This window comes from Hemitrygon akajei, chromosome 7 (assembly GCF_048418815.1).
Source record: "Hemitrygon akajei chromosome 7, sHemAka1.3, whole genome shotgun sequence".
In the NCBI taxonomy this organism is placed as follows: Eukaryota; Metazoa; Chordata; class Chondrichthyes; order Myliobatiformes; family Dasyatidae; genus Hemitrygon; species Hemitrygon akajei.
Window position 1 is genome coordinate 168,409,004 of NC_133130.1, and position 23,903 is coordinate 168,432,906.

Genomic DNA, 23,903 nt, shown 5'->3' on the forward strand with positions numbered 1-23,903 from the left:
CCACAAAATGCTGGAGGAACTCAGTAGGTCAGGCAGCATCTATGGTCACGCAATGAACAGTTGTCGTTTCAGGCCAAAACCTTCCATGAATATTTGCTGAATTCCACCAGTATTTTGTGTGTGTGTGTACTGCTCAATTTCCAGCATCAACAGAACCTTGTTTGTGTATTTAAATGACAGTTCAGATTTTTAAAACTGATGATCTACATTCAAACACTGCATGAAGATGAATTATTTCCAATTTATTTGAATGCATATTTTACACATACAGTGACCTTACTCATGAACGTTCACGTACTGATCAGTTTACTAGTTTTGGAATATTCCAATCATTTGCAAAAGTCTAAAATGCCACATTTCTTAAGCACCCAATAATACAAAAGTGTTATGGTGGAATCTAGATAAAATACTACCACCCTTTATGAGTGGGATAAAATGTGTTGTTTATATATTGCATTTTAACACATTTTTAATTGAAGAGACAAAACCCCTGGGTGCACAGGTTATTTGGTGAAAGAAAAATCTCAGACATAAAGCAGACAGACTACAGCAGGGTGCAACTTTCAAAGGAAAACAATAGAGACACTAAAGTGCTAATTGGACTGCAGATTTCACAATCTCAAGCAAACATTCTTAGATATCAGAGTATGAATTCACTATTACCAAGGAAAATGCAACCTTTTGTTTTTGTACATTTGCCAAGGGGGTGGACTGTTCAGAATCAGAGTCAGGTTTAATATCACTAGCATATGTCGTGAAATATGGTATTTTGCAGCAGCAGTACATTGCAATACAGTCGGCCCTCCTTATCCGCGAGTTCCACATCCATAGATTCAACCAACCGCGAATCGAGAAAACCTGGAAGTGCTCTTCCAGCGCTTGCTGTTCAAGCATGTACAGACTTTTTTTCTTGTCATTATTCCCTAAACAATGCAGTATAACAACTATTTTACATAGCATTTACATTGTATTAGGCATTATAAGTAATCTAGAGATGATTTAAAGTATACGGGAGGATGTGTGTGGGTTATTGTGAATCAGGATCGAAAAAAATCTGAAGTTCGCTTACTAAGTAAGTCGGAACAGGTACATCTGGTATTATTAAGCGTCAGTTAGTCAAACGTTTGTCATAGTATATAGTATATATTTTACCTTTCTATGCATATAAAACATTTAAGAACATATGTTTCAGCGCCGGGCTCGGGAATGGAATTTCCCGAGTTCGATCCAGTGACAGACCACTATCGAGTGCGCTCTCCATGCGTGCCAGGTTGATGTGGAGGATCAAAAACTCAAAACCCCAAAACCCAATAATAAAACCACTGTGCTGCTTAGTAATAATTGTAGCTTTCATTGGGGCAGGGCCTTTCTCCCTTTATCCTTTAAAATTGTTCCAATCGTTGACTGACATAGCCTAACGCTTTTACAATGACCGATGGCATGTCACCTCTTTCTGATCGATTTATTATTTCCACTTTATTTTTAATCGTGATCGTGATTATTTTCATGAACAGAAACACTGCGGATTCAGAGCTCCTACGCCAAGTCCTAATGTCCACCACACTGAGACAGGTTAAATAAGGTCTGGGGTTCCACTGGGTCCTAAGGTCCACCACAATGAGACAGGTTGAATAAGGGACTTGAGCATCTGTGTTTTTTGGTACCCACGAGGGGTCCCGAAACCAAACCCTCGCAGTAAGGAGGGCCACTGTATATAATAAAAAAACTTAATTACAAGAAAGATAAATTAAATTAGTAGTGAAAAAGGGGGGAAAATAATAAGAAACAAGAGAATCTGCAGATGCTAGAAATCTGAGCAACACACACAAAATTCTACAGGAACTCAGCAGGCCAGATAGCATCTAGAAAAATACGTACAGTCAACGTTTCAGACTGAAGCCTTTCGGCAGGTTGGGAAATGGGTTAATTGTCCATTCAGAAATCTGATGAAGAAGGGGAAGAAGCTGTTCCTAAAGTGTTCAGTGTGTGTCTTTGGGCTCCTGAACCACCTCCTTGATGGTAGCAAAGAGAAGAATCCTGGGTGATGGGGGTCCTTAATGATGGATTCTACAAATGGCATCACCACTTGAATACACTGGAAGGATAAGTGAACCAACATCTTCTTACATACTTCAGCCCATCACCCCTACTGGGGCACAAAGGCCACTGACAGGAGCATGTCAGAGTCCTCTATCCTGGGCCAGTCTTTCAAGTTGTCCCCAGCTGTAGCCCATCTTCAAAGGTCCTTCCTCTCCCAGGGATGAGGTCTTTAGAGTTTCTGTTGGCATTTTTGTAGCTCTGGGTTTTTAATGGGATGGGGTTGCTAGCTCCATGCCCAACACTCCTCATCTTGTAGCTGGGCTGGGAACCATCCATAGTGGAATTTAGGCAGCATCTTCTGCCAGGCCAATATTCCCAGCACTAAGACTCTAGTCACACCATTTGGCTCCATCAGGCAGGCCACATCTTTAATGTACCTGACACCAGACTCCCAAACCAGACACTCTATTCCAAGCTCTGTACCAGGAAAAGATTACCAGGTGGACAGATGAAAAGATTCAGGATTTGCTGTAAGAGTCTTTGAAATAATGCAACACTGCCACTATTGCTTGGAAATCACTGGTCCACAATGACTTAAAATGAAGAAGTTGCTTTCAGGATCTTATAGAGAATATGGAGCTATGCATTGGAAGCATACAGACACCTGCTTCTTTCAGCCTTGTTTTAACTCATCCAGAAAAGGCTTTGTTTCTTCAATGGCAATGTGCCCTCTAATTTGTAATGATCAGTGTGTGCAAAAAATCTTGTGCTGTGCAATTTTTTGGCCAGTGATAACAACAAGTGCACACTAAATAATTTCTTCAATAAATACAGTATTAATAAGCCAGTTCTAAAATCTGCAGACAAATTATCATAAACTCCACACTGTCCAACACTTTTTGCATCAGAAAACAGAAAAGGAAATATGATTGTGTACAATTGTAAATATACTTAACACGCCAACGAGGTAGAGGGTGACAAGCTTTACTGCGCATTTTAAATTCCTTTGTGGTCCAGTAGCAAAAGATGTGTGCACGCACACATGTACACACCTTAAAGGAAACATTACCCTCATCTAACAAGTAAACAATATTCAACCAGAGGAAGTCACATTATCCTTTCTTGAAATCTTGGCTGCCTTTGACAAAGTCAATTACAGTTTCCAGAGGGGTGGCAGACAGATGATAATGACCATTGTAAGCTCAGAAGTTCAAAGTAGAGTTATTACACATATACAACCCTGAGATTCATTTTCTTCTGGGTATACTCAGTAAATCCATAATAGAATAATAACCATACTAGAATCAATGAAAGACTGCACCAACTTGGATGTTCAACCAGTGTGCAAAAGTCAATAAACTGTGCAAATACAAAAAGAAAAATAATAATAATAAATAAATAAGCAATAAATATTGAGAGCATGAGATGAAGAATCTTTCAAAGTGAGTCCATAGAGTTTGGGAACAGTTCAGTGATGGGGAAGTGAAGTTATTCCCTTTGGTTCAAGAGCCGGATGGTTGAGGGATAAAACCATTCCTGAACCTGGAGGTGTGACTCATGAAGCTCCTGTACCTTCTTCCTGATGGAAGCAACAAGAAGAGAGGATGACCTGAGTGATGGGGGTCCCTAATGGATGGATGCTCCTTTCCTGCGACAATTATTCATGTAGATGTGCTCAATAGTTGGAAGGGCTTTACTCATGATGTGCTGGGATGTATCCACTACTTTTTGTAGGATTTTCCATTCATGGGCATTGGTTTTCCATACCAGGCTGTAATGCAGCCTAGTCAATATATTCTCCACCACACATCTACAGAAATTTGTCAACATTTTAGAATTGTCACAAATCTTAAATAAAGGTGCTGCTGAGCTTTCTTATGTAAACACAAAGTACACTGCAGATGCTGTGGTCACATCAAGACATACAAAAAGGCTGGATGAACTCAGCAGGTCGGGCAGCATCCGTACTGACCTGCTGAGTTCATCCAGCTTTTTTGAACAAGCTTTCTTATGTATTGGGCCCAGGACAAGTGCTCTGAAATGATAACACCGAGGAATTTAAAGTTGCTGACCCTCTCCACCTCTGATCCTCCAATGAGGACTGACTCATGGGCCTTTGGTTTTCTCCTCCCGAAGTCAATAATCAGCTCCCTGGTCTTGTTGACATTGAGTGAGAGGTTGTTGTGGCACCAGTCAACCAGATATTCCATCTCTCTCCTATATGCTGATTTGGCACCATCTTTGATTTGGCCAATGTCAATGGCATCATCAGCAAACGTGAATATGGTATTGGCACTGTGCTTAGCCACACAGTCATAAGTGTAAAGGGAATAGAGCAGGGAGCTAAGCACACAGCCATGTGATGCACCTGTGCTGATGAAGAATGTGGAGAAGAAATTCTTGCCAATCCGAACTGACTGGATCTGCAAGTGAAGAAATTGAGGATCCAATTGCACAAGGAGATATTGAGGCCAAGGTCTTGAAGCTTATTGTTTAGTTTTGAAGGGATGATGGTATTGAATGTTGAGTTGTAGTTGATAAGGGGAATCCTGATATATGCATCTTTGCTGTCCAGATGTTCCAGGGTTGAGTGAAGAGCCAAAATGAGATGGCATCTGCTGTGGACCTGTTGCACTGGTAGGCAAATTGCAGCGGATCCAACTGACTTCTCAGGCAGGAGTTGATAATGTTTCATCACCAACCTCTCAGTGCACTTCATCACTGTGGATATGTGTGCTTCTGGATGATAGTCCTTGAGGCAGGTTACCACATTCTTGTTAGGCACTGGTATAAGTGAAGTCTCCTTGAAGCTGGTGGGTACTTCAAACTACTGAAGTGAGAGGTTAAAGATCTCAGTGAAAATTCCAGCCAGTGCATAGGTCTTTAGCCTTGGCCAGTTACCCCATCCGGACTGGAAGCTTTTTGTGGGATCAACTTATTGAAGTCTGCTCGCACATCAGCATCAGAGACTGAAATTACAGGATCTTTGGGGGCTGTAGGTGTTTGTGATGGTTTCTCCACGCTTTGATGGTTAAAGCGAGCATTGAACTCATCTGGAAGTAAATCCCTCTTGTCGCCTATGTCGCTTGACTTTACTTTATAAGCGGTGATAGCATTTAACCCCTGCCACAACTGTTGAGCATACTTCATGAGACAATACACACAACGTGCTGGAGGAGCTCAGCTGTTCAGACAGTATCTAACGATGGCAATAAATAGTTGACGTTTTGGGTCGAGGCTCTTCATCAGGATGTCTCGTTGATTCAAGTTTTGTCTTTAATTGTCACTTCACCCGTGAAGTAGCTTTCTGAAGATCATACCTGAACTCTCGTAACTTTCTTAGTTACCAGATTTGAATGCCTCTAAATCTGGCCCCATTATCCTGATGAAGGGTTTTGACCCAAAACACCGACTGCTTATTCCCTTCATAGATGCTGCCTGACCTGCTGAGTTCTTCCATCATTTTGTGGGTGTTGCTGTGGATTTTCAGCATCTGCAGAATCTCTTGTGTTTATGATCCAGTACAAGGTATCAGAGAGCTGATGTTCACCCTCTGTTTGCTAAAGTGCAACAGCAATGCTTGCTAGTAAGTTTGATGAAGTTGGGAATGCAAATTCAGATGGTAGGTTAGATAGGGTCAATATTGTGCAAGCAGTCAGAATAGATCTAGACAGGGCACAAGGCCAGAAAGAGGGATCTTTAATTCATAACTTTTTGTTTGCTCTCATTAACACATAATAAAAAGCCCCAAATTATTCCCAGATGGGGATAACTGCAAACTTGTAACCACACCTGTTTAGCCACATTACTGATTTACTGCACATAATAGATATACAACTAACTTCCACTTATTACAATTTTCTTTGGCAATTCATTTGTCAGAAAAAATGCTGTAATTTCCATAATAAATTCAGTTTCTTTACCTCATTAAACAGAATATTTTCTACACCTGTCCCTACACCTCCTCTCTTACCATCATTCAGGGCCCCAAACAGTCCTTCCAGGTGAGGCAACACTTCACATGTGAGTCTGTTGGGGTAATCTATTGCATTCGGTGCTCCCGGTGCGGCCTCCTCTACATCGGCGAGACCCGACGCAGATTGGGGGATCGCTTCGTCGAGCACCTCCGCTCCGTCCGCAACAACAGACAGGATCTCCCGATTGCCACCCACTTCAACTCTGCTTCACATTCCCATTCGGATATGTCCATACATGGCCTCCTCTGCTGCCATGATGAGGCCAAACTCAGGTTGGAGGAGCAACACCTCATATACCATCTGGGTAGTCTCCAGCCCCTTGGTATGAACATCGAATTCTCCAACTTCTGGTAATTCCCTCCCTCACCCTTCCTCCATCCCACTTTCACTCTGTCTCCTCTTCTAGCTACCTATCACCTCTCTCATGATTCTGCCTTCTTCTACTACCCATAGTGCTTTCCCCTTAGATTCCTTCTTCACCTCTCCTGCCTATCCCCTCCCTGCTTCCCCTCCCTCACCCCTTGATCTTTCCTCTGATTGGTTTTCCACCCTCCCCCCACCTTCTTTATGGGGCCCCTGCCCCCTCCTTCTTCAGTCCTGACGAAGGGTCTCGGCCCGAAACGTTGACTGCTTGTTTCAACGGATGCTGCCCGACCTGCTGAGTTTATCCAGCTTGTTTGTATGTGTTGAATATTTTCTGAATAAGCTGATTTTGCTTGCTGCAAAAGCAACTGTCTGAGGGAGCCTAGAATGCCCCCAACTCTTCTACTACTTGCATTTCTGACCACTAAATTCACTTTAGAACTGAATTCCTAACTCTTTGACAAGTAAGAGCAAGTTACCAAATAATCAGAGCCATGGTAGCGTAGTGGTTAGCACGATGCTATTACAGCTCTGTGATGCTGAAGATTTAGGAAGGCTGACACACCAGCTGTTAAACATAATGTCAAAATACAATAGTGAAAATCTGGACAAACATCACATTCATTTGGCATATACTAAACTAGATGTAAACCTGAAACATGAATATCAGTTCTTTTTTTTCCCCTCTGCTTCTATTCCTCCCTCTGGCCCCTAACCTTTTTTCCTCACCTGCCCATCATTTCGCCCTGGTGGCCCTCTTTCCTCCCTTTCACCCATGGTCCACTCTTCACTCCTATCAGATTCCTTCTTCTCCTGCCCTTTTCCTTTCCCATCCACCTGCATTCACCTATCACCTTCTAGCTAGTCATCCTTCCCCACCCTATCCCTACCTTTTTATTCTGAGGTCTTCCTCTTCCTTTCCAGTCCTGAAGAAGGATCTCAGCCCGAAATGTTGACTGTTTATCATTTCCATAGATGCTGCCTGACCTGCTAAGTTGCTCCAGCATTCTGTGTATGTTGCTATGGAATCCAAGTACTGCCCATGTTAAGAAGCATGTCTGTACTGCTTCATCCTTGCTTGCTAATTATAGACTGTCATGCTTGGCACAACATCTGGCATGAAATGAATATCACAGCTGATGCTGTCAGATGGTTATGGATATAATAGCAAGAATAAAAATTCTGCTCCCCACTCAATAAAAGATCATTTCCAAGCTGGAGGTTGTCATCAGTTTTGGTACAATTTTAATCAGATTGGCCTGAAAGATGGCTGACATGTTGTTTTCATGGATAGGAGTAGAGATTTTTATTTATTTCTCATTCTTATACCCACTTTATAAAATATTTGGATGAGAGTACTAACATACTGTTGTTATTGGTCTGAGAAGTCCATTTTTACATGGTTACCATAGTATTTACAATGTGCTGATATCCTCACTATATAGACCTTTCTTCCAATTGAGGAGAAGATTATTTATCCAAATTGAACATATAATAATTTGACAGCCAGGATGATAGAGGAAGTATTTTCAAGTTTGTCTACATGAAGTGATATCTCCTGCAATCAACCTGTCTGATTTAGAACTGACCAGAGGCATTTGGACAGAAAATAACAAAAGGTGAATTTGGAGTTTTGTTTGCAGACAAGATTGGTTCCCTATATAAGCTGACAATGGGTTCAGAATCAGGTTTAAAACCACTGGCATATGTCGTGAAATTCATTAACTTTACAGCAGCAGTGCAATGAAATATATGTTAAATAAATATAAAGAAAAACTGAATTACAGCAAGTATATATGTTTATTAAATAGTTAAGATAAAAATGAGCAGTGCAAAAAAACCCAGAAATTATAAAATTATTGAGACAGTGTTCATGGGTTCAATATCCATTTAGAAATCAGACGGTAGAGGGGAAGAAGCTGTTCCTGAATCACTGAGTGTGTCCCTTCAGGCTTCTGTACCTCCTTTCTGACAGTAACAATGAGAAGAGGGCATGTCCTGGCTGGGGGTGGGGCTCCTTAATGATGGACACCAGCTTCCAAAGGCACCTCTACTTGAAGATGTCTTAGATACTACAGAGTCTAGTGCCCATGAATGAGCTGACTAATTTTACAAGTTTCTGCAACTTACTTCAGTATTGTGCAGTAGTCCCCCCATACCAGATGGTGATGCAGTCAGTCAGAATGCTCTCTATAATACATTTGTTGAAGTTTTGAGTGTTTTAGTTGACAAGTCAAATCTCCTCCAAATGAAATATAGCTGCATCAACACATTGTGTCCAGGTTAGGTCCTCAGAGATATTGACATCCAGGAACTTGAAATTGCTTACTCTCTTTACTTCTGTTCCCTCTACAAGGATTGGTTTGTTCCCTCATCTTACCCTTTCTCAAATCCACAAATCAGCTCTTTGGTTTTGCTAATGTTGAGTGCAAGATAGTTACTCTGACACCACTCAACTAACTGGTATATCTCCCTCCTGTACTCCTTTTGTTACCATCTGAAATTCTGCCAACAATGATTGTATCATCAGCAAATTTATAGATAGCATTTGAGCTGTGCAGTTACAACTGTGAGCTAGCTAAACAGTCATGGATGTAGAGAGAGCAGAGCAGTGTGCTACACCCCTGTGATGCGCCAGTGTTGATTGTCAGCGAGGCGGAGATGTTCTTTCTAATTTGCGCAGATTATGTTAAATTTGACAGTGTGAAGGGTAGTCTTAGGCCACAGGGTGATATCATTCTTTTGGTGAAATCGACTGAAAAATGGCAAAATGGGTTTAATCCTAGTAAATGAGAGATGATACATTTTTGGAGTACAAATGAATACACATGCATTAATGGTAATGTCTTAGGGAATATTGTACAGAGGGAGCTTGACTCCAACTCCAGAGATCTTTGAAGGTGGCAGCACATGTAGATAATGTTGCTATGAGTGCACATTGGACACTGGCTTTCAATAGTCAGGCCACTGAATACTGAGTTAGGTTCCAGCTTAATAAAACAATGATGTACTACATGCAGTTTGATCACATTTATAGGAACAACATGATGCCACTGAGGGTGTTAAGGAGATGCTCCACAATGTTGCTTGAAATGGAATGTTCAGTTATAAAGAGAGATGGAAGAGGCTCTGCAGTACTCAATTAGTCATAGTCTGCCAGTAACAATCCTTTTATTCCTATTCTTTACATTCTGTCTGGTAACATTCTCATCATATTAGTAGATTATTGCCAATCCCATGCGCACTGACATTTATTGATCAACCTCCTGTGTGGTGCTTTATCTAATGCCTTCCAAGAATCCAATACATCACATCCATTGCTTTCCCCTCATTTACTTTACTGGTCACAGCATTTCAGAATCAGAATCAGAATCAGGTTTATTATCACCGGCATGTGATGTGAAATTTGTTAACTTAGCAGCAGCAGTTCAATGCAATACATAATCTAGCAGAGAGAAAAAAACTATAAATAGAAGAAAACATAATAATAATAAATTAACAAGTAAATCAATTACGTATATTGCATAGATTTAAAAAACAGAAATACTGTATATTAAAAAAAGTAAGGTAGCGTCCAAAGCTTCAATGTCCATTTAGGAATCAGATGGCAGAGGGGAAGAAACTGTTCCTGAATCACTGTGTGTGTGCCTTTGGGTTCCAGTACTTCCTACCTGATTGTAACAGTGAGAAAATGCCCTGGGTCCTGGAGGTCCTTAATAATGGACGCTACCTTTCTGAGACACCACTCCCTAAAGATGTCCTGGGTACTTTGTAGGCTAGTGCCCTAGATTTACAACCTTCTGCAGCTTCTTTTGGTCCTGTGCAGTAGCTCCTCCATACCAGACAGTGATGCAGCCTGTCAGAATGCTCTCCACTGTACAACTATAGAAGTTTTTGAGTGTATTTGTTGACATGCCAAATCTCTTCAAACTCCTAATAAATTATAGCTGTTGTCTTGCCTTCTTTATAACTACATTGATATGTTGGGACCAGGTTAGATCCTCAGAGATCTTGACACCCAGGAACTGTTTTTCCTGTTTTTATTTGTGATTTTTGAAAACCTGCAATGCTTTGTTTTCAATTTATGTCTCTTTATGTGAATCACTGCTAGAATTTTATTTGATAAACCTAGCAAATTGCTTAGGACATGGTACCTTTCAATGCAGTGCAATGGAAAGAGAAGCTTTCACAAGACCAAGTGTATGGGTCCTTTGTAGTTGGTGGAAGGAGTGGACTACCTGACAAGCCACTCACCCATCCCATTGGTCATTACAAGCTCCATTTGTAAGAGTCAGCTGTCCTATATTGTCCTCAATAGCCACCTTAAAAGTCGAACCTGAGGGACTGCCAAAGCAGATTAGAAAAGAGCAGCTAAAGATGAAAAATGATGGCAGATCACTCAGATCTGAATCTCTTAATTACCAATATAATGGATAGCTTGGTGAAACAAACCAAGAGAATATCCACAAATCACTAGTCTAAGCTTCTAACAACTTGGAATTGATTCTACATTTGAACTTTTGCACAGAAGATCTCAGATATTAGCATGTTTTAGCAATATCACTATTCTTTTCCCTAATACTTCCAAAACCAACTGCATTGCTTACCATCATTTTCTATGGAGAAGTCTGCTTTTCCTATTAAGTCTGCCAACGCTTAGCCTTATGCTTGAAATGTTTAAGATAGCATGCCACTGGGTGAACAAGAAATCCTGTTATTAAGACGTAGCCGAAACAATATAGCAATGTTTATTCTTTTCTTGACGCACAAGTTATTTTTAAACAGTGCATTTAACAGAACTATTCTCTACCTATCCCCAAATCTCCTTTAAACAACAGTCATAAGTTATTTTGCTCCGGGAAGTAAATAATATTAAATAAAGCAACTGTTCATATAATGTTACAAGTATTTTTTTCATTAAGGAACCTCTAATTACTCTAAACACAAAAGGCATGGATCCAGTGGCAAACTGATGGTGCTTATCTTTGTCATAGCAGGCAAGTACAGACTTATATAGGCTTTTACAGATCCATCAGTGTGGACTGTCTGTAGCAGTCATCACAACCAAAAACAATGAGCAGCCATATATCAGCAAGGTCCTGTGCAACTTAATGTATCTTATTGTTTTCGAGAGTATACTAAAGTTAAGTCTTGCCCACAAAATTGCTGAAGAAATAATGACAGCTAAGAGATTCCCCCACGTTATTCAACTGGCAAACCAGGCAAAAACTGAATATTTCTGAATGTTCCCAAATTTTGTGCATTCAAAAGATAAAAAACTTTAAAATATATAAAATTATTTAGAACTTTTAAGACAAAACAAATGTACATAGAACAGCACAGCACAGAAACAGGCCCTTCAGCCCACACTATTATGTCAAACCAATTAAATTAGTAATCAAATGGCTCTAAACAATCTCTAATACCTACACAAATGTCCTCCCCTTCCATTTCCCTCACATTCATACGCCTATCTAAAAGTCTCTTAAAAGTCCCTAATATTTCTGTCTCTACCACCACTCCAGACAGTGCATTGCATGCCATCACCACTTTGTGTGAAAAAAAAACCTTGCCCCTCCTTTGAAATTACCCCCTCTCATCTTGAATGCATGCCCTCTGGTATCAGACATTAGCCCCATTCCACACCGGAACATGTTTTCATTGAAATAAATTAGAATTGAAAATCACTGGTTTGAACCTGGCAGATTTTGCAACATATTTCTGGAGTGCTGCCACAAGTTCACATTCTGCTGCTGCAGTCCAACATTAAAAGGACTCTGGGAAAACCAGCAGAGCTCCACAGGCAATTTCTGTATGAGCACAAGAGACCAGAAATGCCTGACACTTAGAGGTAAATGCCAGCAGTTCAGCACAGAACTAACAATTCCAAGTTCCAGTATAAATGCAACTAAAAAGTGAGGAAAATACATGAGGTTTAGTTGCTTATTTTGTGAACTTTCATACTAGCACAATGAAAATAGAACAGTATCCTTCACAACAAAATGAAGAGCTATCCACCATATGATAATGATATTGTTAAATAACTACTCAGAGCAAAAGCCACAATAAAACATATAAAAACATAGAAACATGGAAAACCTACAGCACAATACAAGCCCTTCAGCCCACAAAGTTTTGCCGAACATGTCCTTACCTTAGAAATTACTAGGCTTACCTATAGCCCTCTATTTTTCTAAGCTCCATGTACCTATCCAAAAGTCTCTTAAAAGACACTATCGTATCCGCCTCCACCACCATTGCCGGCAGCCCATTCCATGCACTCACCACTCTCTGAGTAAAAAACTTACCCCTGACTTCTCTGTACCTACTCCCCAGCACCTTAAACCTGTGCCCTATTGTGGCAACCATTTCAGCCCTGGGAAAAAGCCTCTGACTATCCACACAAACAATGCCTCTCATCATCTTGTACACCTCTATCAGGTCACCTCTCATCCTCCATCGCTCCAAGGAGAAAAGGCCAAGTTCACTCAACCTATTCTCATAAGGCATGCTCCCCAATCCAGGCAACATCCTTGTAAATCTCCTCTGCACCCTTTCTATGGCCTCCACATCCTTCCTGTAGTGAGGCGACTAGAACTGAGCACAGTACTCCAAGTGCGGTCTCACCAGGGTCCTATACAGCTGCAACATTACCTCTCGGCTCCTAAATTCAATTCCACGATTGATGAAGGCCAATACACCATACGCCTTCTTAACCAAACAGTTAACCTGCGCAGCTGCTTTGAGCGTCCTATGGATTTGGACCCCAAGATCCCTCTGATTCTCCACACTGCCAAGAGTCTTACCATTAATACTATCTTCTGCCATCATATTTAACCTACCAAAATGAACCAATTCACACTTATCTGGGTTGAACTCCATCTACCACTTCTCAGCCCAGTCTTTCATCCTATCAATGTCGTGCTGTAACCTCTGACAGCCCTCCACACTATCCGCAACATCCCCAACCTTTGTGTCATCAGCAAACTTACTAACCCATCCCTCCACTTCCTCATCCAGGTCATTTATAAAAATCACAAAGAGTAAGGGTCCCAGAACAGATCCCTGAGGCACTCCACTGGTGACCGACATTAGCATACCTGATTGGTGCTTGCGTATCCTCTTAAGAATGGATTGCTGGCATTAGAGAGAGTCTAGAAGAAGTTTATGAGAATGATCCCGGAATGGAAAGGCTAACATATAATGATCATTTGATGGCTCTATGTCTGTACTCACTGGAGTTGAGGGGGTTACTCTCACAGAAACCTACCAAATATTGAAAAGCCTAGATTGAGAGAACATGGAGAGAACGTTTCCAATAGTGGGTGAGTCTAGTACCACCAGAAGATACAAACTCAGAACAGAAGGACTTCCCTTTACAACAAATGATGAGGAAGATTTTTTTTTTAGTCAGATGGTGGTGAATCTATAGAACTCATTTCAACAGATGGCTGTGGAGGCCAAGTCATTGTGTATATTTAACATGGAAGGTTGCTAGGTTCTTGATTAGTCAGGGCATCAAAAGTTAAAGGGAGAAGGCAGGAGAATGGGATTGCGAGGGATAATAAATCAGCCATGATTGAATGGTAGAACAAACTTGATGGGCCAAATGGCTTAATTCTTTTCTTAAGTCTTAGGGTCTTATGGATGCTGAGATCAAACCATTTGTTTTTAATAATACAGTTCAAAGAAAAATCAACTTGTGTTATTTAAGACTCATCACAAATTCAGATCATAAAATACTTAATAGTCAATTGTGGTAAATGCTACCATTTTCTTCTTCTCAGACAGTCCTTTGGGGTTGAGGATGGCTTGCTTCCTTTGCAATTCTGTGTACTGTGTGATGCATGATAAGAACTAAATGGGATCTTTGCCACACATGGAACAAAAAGGTGCGTGAAGGTGCACGTTGATTGGATGTTCTGCAGTCCTTCTTCCATTCTCCCAAAGAGACCTGAGGTACTCAGTGGTTCATGGATTCTACTTTTCCCCTTTAACTAATCACAGGCTAGGAATTCTGTGTTTTGTACACCAAAGTGAAAAATCTCTCAGTTTCCCATTAAATCCATTTGGAAAGATCATAACCAGTCACTTAGCTTGTTTCAATTCAAAGTAAATTTATTATCTAAGTACATATATGTCACCACTTACTACCCAGATATTAATTTTCTTATGAGCATTCACAGCAGAGCAAAGATATACAACAGAATAATTGAAGAATTACACACAAAGACTGACAATCAATCAATATGCAAAAGACAAACTAAAAATACAGAAATTAATTAATTAATACTGAGAACATGATTGTTAAGTCCTTGAAAGTCCAAGGGTTGTGGGATCAGCTCAGAGTAGTGGTGACTGAAGTTATTCATGCTGGTTAGAGAGCCTGATGGTTGACCCATTGCCTGTCTGTGATAATGGTCGGCACGGTAGACCAGAGTAATAACTGTTCCTGAACCTGATGGTGTGGGACCTAAGGCTTCTATGCCTCCTTCCTGATGGCAGCAGGAAGAAAAGAGCATGGCCTGGATGGCTGGGGTCCTTGATAATGGATGCCATGTTCTTGTGGCACCACTTCATGTAGTGTGTTCAATTCCTTTGATAACTTTTAGCACCCTCCTCAGTACTTTCAATCACACCTTTTTGAGTATCATCAGCAAGCTCCCAAATTGTTGATATATAGATGAAAAACTTTGCACCAAACACCAGTTCCAGCAATACCCCATGACTCACAGCCTATCGATGTGAAAAAATCCATCTATTCATTCTTCGCTTCCTAGTGATAAGCAATTCACAATCCACATTAGTGCAATATCATCTGCTTTGTGCGTTTAAATCTTGTCGACCAATTCCTATGTAGGAACTTATCAAGAGCTGCCTGAAACTTTATACACACCACATGCACTGATTCGCCCTTATAGATAGTTAACAAAAAAAAAATGCCATTTTCCTTTCACAAATCTATGCAGAATCTGCTCAGCCCTGTTATCCTTTCCTAGGTAATATGTTCTTACATTATTTGATATAAATCCCAGCATTTTTCCTATTATTAGCATTAGGTTAATAGGTCGTTCATTCCCTGCTCTCTCCCACATCCCCAACTTTCTTAGAAACGTAATCACATTTGCTATTCTCAAGATGAGAATAATTCAAGAAGCTATAGATTTTTGATAACTAGAACATCCGCTATTTCAGTAGATACCTCTTTCAAAACTTTGGGTGTAGTTTAGTGGGTCCTTGAGATTTATCAACTTTCAAGCACTCTACTTTTTGACAAATATTTATTTTGTTCTGTTTTTCCATTCCTGTTAGACAGTTGGTTCTTAAGATATTTCCGTAAGTCTGGTCTAAACTGCCCCATTTCAGGGATCAATCTGTAAACATTCTCTGAACTCAGTGTATTAAACATCCTTCCTTAACTAAGGAGTTCCTTATTAAATGAAACAATTAATTGCGCACACATTAGAACTAATTTTGCATTGGAACTGTCAACAATCCGAGAGAATTGTTTATTTAACCAACATATAACTAAAAGACTGCAAATAATGACAACGCTTGCTAGAATGGCAATGATTACATATTCTCCCATTAACCAAGCCTATGACAACATTGATATAAAAGACTGGTTTTATAAACATTTAATATGTACAAATATGCAACTTTCTGTAGAAATTGTCCTGCTTTCCTCGGGAGGCATCATACTGTTTCATCATAAGCTATTTGCTCTGCTCATTAAGTACACTCTAGGTAAATTTATTTGTTGTACAATCAGCTGTGGTTTAGTCATATGCTTAGTCCTGCTTCCAGTTCACTAGCTGACACAGTATTGTCAAGAAGCCCTCAATGAGTTAACTATAAATTACAAGGAATGTTAATTATAGGAAAAGGCAGTGACATTCAGCCCATTAAGTCAAGAATGTAATCATAAACAAGGCAAGCCAGAGGCTGTACTTTGTTAGGAGTTTGAGGAGATTTGGTATGTCAACAAAGTCTCCTGCAAATTTCTACAAATGTACCATCAAGTGCATTCTGTCACAGCCTAGTATAAAGGTTCCAATGTACCCGATTGCAAGAGGCTGCACAGGTTTGTAAACTCAGCCCCATCATGGACACAACCCCCCCCCCCCCAACCAACAAGGACATCTTCAAGAAGGCAGCATCCATCACTGAAGTCCCACATCATCTGGGACATGACCCCCTCACATTACTACAATCAGGGAAGAGGTACAGGAGCCTGAAGACTGATAGTCAATGATTTAGAAACAGCTTCGTCTGCTCTACCATCAGATTTTCGAACAATTGTGAACATGACTTTGTTATTCCAATTTTTGCACTATTTAACTATTTGTAATTAATATATCTTTGCTGCCACAAAACAACAGACAACATATGGCTACACACACACACACACACACACACACACACACACACACACACACACACACACACACACACACACACACACACACACACACACACACACACACACACACACACACACACACACACACACACACACACACACACACACACACACACACACACACACACACAAGAAGTGCTGGAGGAACTCAGTAGGTCAGGCAGCAACTATGGAAATGAATAGATCAAGTCAAGTCCAGTCAAGCCACTTGACTGTCATTTCGACCATAACTGCTGGTACAGTACATAGTAAAAATGAGACGTTTTTTCAAGGCCATGGTGTTACATGACACAGTACAAAAACTAGACTGAACTACGTAAAAAAAACAACACAGAAAAAAAACTACACTAGACTACAGACCTACCCAGGACTGCATAAAGTGCACAAAAGAGTTCAGGCATTACAATAAATAATAAACAAGACAATAGGGCAGTAAGGTGTCAGTCCAGGCTCTGGGTATTGAGGAGTCTGATAGCTTGGGGGAAGAAACTGTTACATAGTCTGGTCGTAAGAGTCCAAATGCCTTTTCCCAGGTGGCAGGAGGGAGAAGAGTTTGTATGAGGGGTTCGTGGGGTCCTTCATAATGCTGTTTGCTTTGTAGATGCAGCGTGTAATGTAATGGCAGGAAGAGAGACCCCAATGATCTTCTCAGCTGACCTCACCATCTGCTGCAGGGTCTTGCGATCCAAAATGGTGCAATTTCCAAACCAGGCAGTGATGCAGCTGCTCAGGATACTCTCAATACAACCCCTGTAGAATGTGATGAGGATGGGGGGTGGGAGATGGACTTTCCTCAGCCTTCGCAGAAAGTAGAGACGCTGCTGAGCTTTCTTTGCTATGGAGCTGGTGTTGAGGGGCCAGGTGAGATTCTCCACCAGGTGAACACCAAGAAATTTGGTGCTCTTATTGATCTCTACTAAGGAGCCGTTGATGTTCAGCGGGGAGTGGTCACTCCGTGCCCTCCTGAAGTCAACAACCATCTCTTTTGATAATCAACAATTTGGTCCAAGATCCTTCTTCAGGATTGAGTAGGAAGGGGGAAGATACCAGAATAAAAAGGTGGGTTGGTGATAATAAATCTGATTCTCAAGCCTACATAAGCTCCTTAGAAGTGGAATCCAGATGAACATTACTCTATTCATATTTTTTTATTCTTCCGATTATTTCAAAAGATCATGAAAATCAAAAAGAAAAAATTTGCAACTGCTGTAAATCTACAACATAATGCTGGAAATATTCAGCTTATCAGGCCACATCTGTGAGAAGAGAAGCAAAGTTAACATTTCCTGTTTTTACTCTTTTGAAACTATATATTGAATTATAGAAAGTGTATTAATAGGACTTAAGTAAGCTTGTTAAACAGCAAAGAGAATGTCAGGTAACCTGTACAGCCATTTAAGGATCAAAAAGCAAATCCACTGATATGAGGCAGAAGGCAGAAATTTACAAGGGATGTATTAACAGTCAGAGTAAATAAGCATCCAGAGATCTGAAGAAGATAAAAATAGATGGAGAGATGATGCCAGAAAGACTGGATGCAAGTTATCTCATTTTGATGGAATTTATCCACATGTCTGAAGAATGTAAAGGTGAAAATTGCATACTTCTACCTTGGGAAAGAAAAGCAAAAATAACCCTGTCAATTCCAGGATATAAATGATTTATAGTGATGTAGGAAACTTTTATCAACAATAACTAAGAAAAAATTAACAGCTATTGGATTCTATTGCACATCCTTGTTTTCCTGTACATGCCTGCAAGAAAATGAATCTCAATGTTATATATGGTACAATACACATATTTTGAGAATCAATTTACTTTCAACTTTGAAAAATGTGGATTAGTAAAGGACAGCCAACAAAAAAAAATGTCAATGGTAAATCATTCTTCACCAAGAAACAGACAGCTACGAGTAGAGTTTCAATACTGACTAGATGATTTTTAACAAAAGTGGAGATCATGACATAAAAGAGAAAGGAGCAAAAAGGATACCAATTGAGTCAAATGTTAGAAAAGCTAGATGGGGTGAATAACCTTTCACAAACTGGGAGATACATAGCAAGGTTCGATAAAGGTTTAGGACTAGAAACTGCTGATTTTGATATAATAGCCACAAGAGCACATTTTCAACATTTACAAATCACTCACATTTGGAAGTGTTATAAATAATAAACAAAATTCTAATAAGCAGATATAGTTCAAAGCACATTTATCATCAATGTATACTCTATGCAAGCTTGACATTCGTCTTCTGGCAGGCAGCCACAAAACAAAGTAACGCAATAGAACTCATCAAAAAAACCTTGAACAAATATAGTTAGACACCCAGTGTGCAAAAACTGCAGTCACCAAAAGTGAGTCCACAGTCATGTAGCCAGCTGAGACAAGTGCTGATGGTTGCAAGCCACAGCTGCAGTCGGTTCAGCGCTGAAGTGAGTAAATCTCACACAGTAGTGAGCTGAATACCAGTTTGTCCTTCACACTCAGCCTTGATACTCTGATCAAATTGCACAAATAGTAAAAAAAAATTGTAAAATAAAAACACATGGAACATGAACTGCAGAGTCGCTGAAAGTGAGTCCACAGCTGCTGTCCCCATTCAGCACTGAGATGAGTGAAGCTCGTCCAGGAGCTTGACTGCAGCAGGGCAACAACTGCTCCCAAACTTGTTGGCATGGGACCCAAGACTCATTAATCTTACTTTAATTGGCATGGAGGAATGGTGCTGACCATGGGTTTGTCTTCTGCTATCAAGCCTCGACACAGTGTCTACCTTTAGCATTGGCCGTCCCAACCATACCTGCACTCTCAAGAATCTAGTTCATCGAAACCCCCAGGAGATCACAAAAGCACCAGATTGTTTAGTCAGTTCAAAAGAATATCCTAAAAGAGAAATTACAGGCTACAGACTGCAGCAATTGCAGTTCAGGGGGGAAAAAAGTGTTAATTATATCTATATAGGTGCAGACTTGGGCCATGTGGCCCATCGAGTCTGCTCTGCCATTTCATCATAGATCAATTTTTCCTCAGCCCCAATCTCCTGCCTCCACCCCTCCCAATAACCCTTCATGCCCTGGCCAATCAAGAATCTATCAACCTCTGCCTTAAATATGCATAAAGACTTGGCCTCCACAACTGCCTGAGGCAACAAATTCCAAAGATTCACCAATCTCTGGCTAAAGAAATTCCTCATCTCCACTCTAAAAGGACGCCCCTCTATTTTGAGGCTGTGTCCTCTGGTCTTAGACATTCCCACCATAGGAAACATCCTCTTCACATCCACTCTGTCAAGGCCTTTCACCATTCGATAGCTTTCAAAGAGGGCACTCCTCATTCTTCTGAATTCCAGTGAATACAGGCCAAAAGCCATCAAACACTCTTCATAAAACAAGCCATTTAATCCTGGAATCATTTTCATGAACCTCCTTTGAACCCTCTCCAGTTTCAGCACATCCTTTCTAAGATAAGGAGTTCAAAACTGCACAATACTAAAAAATTTGCAGATGCTGGAAATCCAAGCAACACACACAAAATGCTGGAGGAATTCAGCAGGCCAGGCAGCATCTATGGAAAGGAGTGCAGTAGACGTTTCGGGCTGAGACCCTTCAACAGTCCTCCAAAGTGAGGCCTCATCAGTGCTTTACAAAGTCTCAACATTACATCCTAGCTTTTATATTCTAGTCCTCTTGAAATGAATGCTAACTTCGCATTTGCCTTCCTCACCAGACTCAACCTGTAAATTAACATTTAAAGATTCCTGCACAAGGACTCCCAAATCCCTCTGTGCCTCAGATTTTTGTGTTTTCTTTCCATTTAGAAAATAGTCAACTCATTTGTTTCTTCTACCAAAGTGCATGACCATACAATTCCCCAAACTGTATTACATCTTCCACTTCTTTGCCCATTCTACAAATCTGTCTAAGTCCTTCTGTAGCCTCCCTATTTCCTTAAAAGTACCTGTCCCTCCACCCATCTTCATATAATCTGCAAAATTTGCAACAAAGCCATCATCCAAATTGTTGATATATAATGTAAAAAGAATCGATCCGAACACAGACCTCTGTGGAACACTGCCAGTCACCAGCAGACAACCAGAAAAGGCCCCTCACACACTTCTTTCCACTCTTTGTCTGCAGCCAATCAGCTGCTGCTTTGTCCATGCTAGAATCTTCCCTGTAATACCATGGGCTCATAGCTTGTTAAGCAGCCGCATGTGTGGCACCTTGTCCTGAAAATCCAAGTACTCTACATTAACTGATTCTCCTTGTCTATCTTGCTTATTTTTACTTCAAAGAATTTCAACAAATTTGTCAGGCAAGATTTTCCCTTGAGGAAACTATGCTGACTATGGCCTATTTTATCATGTGCCTCCAAGTACCCCAAAACGACATCCTTTAACAATCAACTCCAACCACTGAGGTCAGACTAACCAACCTATAATTTATTCTGCCTCACTTCTTTCTTTAAGAGTGGAGTGATGTTTGTAATTTTCCATTCTTCCAGAACCATTCCAGAATCCAGTGATCTACTAGAGTACCTAGTAGTTTTGTGAACCGTCTATAAAAAGTCACCGGTGGCTGCAGGTGCCATCTTACTCAATAAGAATAATTCTTCGGCAAGAAAACCAGACTAAAGCATTAACAGGTGAAATTCATTGCTCCGTTTTGAGAGGATACAATTTGGTAGGTGGAATGAGAATGCAAATTTAATACACAGTTTTAAAAGGTGGATGGTGGACTATAAACCTTCGTAGTCTGGATTCCTGATATTTAACAAAAGGCCAAAGTATAAAAATATTGTTCTGCTCAACTTACATATGGTACTTCTTTGGACTCAGCTGCAATACTGTGACCATTTTTGGGCACCACACTTTAAGGACAGAAAGAAAGACTAGAAGAGATTTGTAAGAACGCTTCCAGTGATGAAAGCTTATAGTTATATACATAAACTGGAGAAGCTGCGGTTAGTTCCTACGGCAGAGAAAAAAAAAGGAATATTTGACAGTGGTGTTTAACATCCATGAAGGTTTACATTGCTACTGGTATTAATATAGATAAATAAAAGATTTGGGGTAAAGAGGTAGTGTAGTGGTTGCCAGGATACATTACCAACTCAGGGCTTCAAAGTTCTATTTGGGAACTGTCTGTAAGGATTTTGAACATTCTCCCTGTAACCATGTGGGTTTCCTCCCACAATCCAAACATGTACCAGTTAGGAAGATAATTGTTCATTGTAAGTTGTCTTGTGATTAGGCTGGGGTTAAAACAGTGGGTTGCTGTGCAGCATGGCTTGTTGGACCCGTTGGGTCTATTCTGCACTGTATCTCAAAATAAAGGTGAAACTGTTGACAATTGTATAAGTTTAATACAGCACTTATTGGCAAAAGCAACATTTTTTCAAAATGCAGAGTATGGATAAGTTATGGAACTAGCATAACTGAAAGAGAATATAATAAATAACAATAAAAAGGGGTGTGACTTATATCTTGAAAGTTGCAGAATATTCTGCAGATTCAGATGGCCTGAATCTGCAGAACTGGCTGTTTGTACTGAAGGGAGCTGACACAAAGGAAGATGGACACTTGTCTTGAAAAATACCAGAAAATATTCAGATTGTACTTTTTATCATTTATTTCTCTTGATTAGATATTGATAATTTAGATGAAAGGATCGAGTTTGCTCTGAACAAACTTGCTGATGATACAAAAGGTAAATGGGTTGGCAAGAGGATTTAAAGAACACACACGAGGTTATAAATATGTTACAGATTGGGCAAGAAGCTAGTCCATGGAATGCTAAATGGGAAAAGCGAGATTATGCACTCTGCAAAGAAGAATTATGTTTATTATTTAAATATAATGAAATTACAAAATGTGCCCATACAAAGGGATCTCAAAGGGAGGATCTCATTAAAACATTGAAGGCTGAAAGGCCTGGACAGAGTGGACATGTAGAGTATGTTTCCTATAGGGCACAGCCTCAGAATAATAGTGAGTAATAAATGTTCTGTGGAGTAACTCAGCGGGCAGAGCAGTGCCTGTGGTAGAACCATGACTCTCCATGCATGGTTTCAACCTGAAACACCAGCAATTCTTTTCTTCCACAGATGCTGCTCAACCCAGTGAGTTAGAAAATAAAACACAGACCAGTACAGCACAGGAACAGGTCCTCTGGCCCACAATGTTGTGCTGAACCAATTAAATTAGTAATCAAAATGGTCAACTAAACTAGCTGCTTCTGCCTAACACTGTGACCATATCCTTCCATTTTCCTCACATTCATATGCCTATCTAAACATCTCTTAAAATTCCCCAATGTATCTGCCTCTACCACCACCCTAGGCAGTGCATTCCAGGCACCCACCACTCTGTGAAAAAACTTAACCCACACATCTCCTTTGAAATTACCCCTCCTGTGGTATTAGGTATTTTGAATTGACTTTATTACTTACATCCTTCATATACTTGAGGAGTAAAAATCTTTACGTTACGTCTCCGTCTAAATGTGCAATGTACAGAAATTATAATAAATAGTATGTACAAAAAGGACAGTCAAAAACACATAGAAATACTGTTGTGTCAGCATGAATTAAACAGTCTGATGGCCTGTTGGAAGAAGCTGTCCCACAGCCTGTTGGTCCTGGCTTTTATGCTGTGGTACCAGTTCCCAGATGGTAGCAGCCAGTACAGTTTGTGGTTGGGTGACACAGGTACCCAATGATCCTTCGGGCCCTTTTTACACACCTGTCTTTGTAAATGTCCTGAATAGTGGGAAGTTCACATCTACAGGTGCACTGGGCTGCCCACACCACTCTCTGTACAGTCCTGCGATTGAGAGAAGTACAGTTCCCATACCAGGCAGTTTTGCAGCCAGTCAGGATGCTCACAATTGTGCCCCTGTAGAAAGTTCTTAGGATTTGGGGGCCCATACCAAACTTCTTCAACTGTCTGAGGTGAAAGAGGCGCTGTGTGCACCCTTGGTACAGACCAAGTGAGGTCCTCAGTGATGCGTATGCTGAGGAACTTAAAGAAGCTGTTCACCCTCTCAACCCCAGATCCATTGATGTCAATAGGGGCTAGCCTGTCTCCATTCCTCCTGTAG

The 23,903-nt window shown here is 40.5% G+C and overlaps 1 protein-coding gene across 4 annotated transcripts in view; it reads right to left on the minus strand.

Annotated features, from left to right (window-relative positions):
- Positions 1 to 23,903, minus strand: part of strbp (spermatid perinuclear RNA binding protein) — a 227,999-nt gene that overhangs the window by 111,909 nt on the left and 92,187 nt on the right. The gene's annotated exons all lie outside the window — the stretch shown is intronic.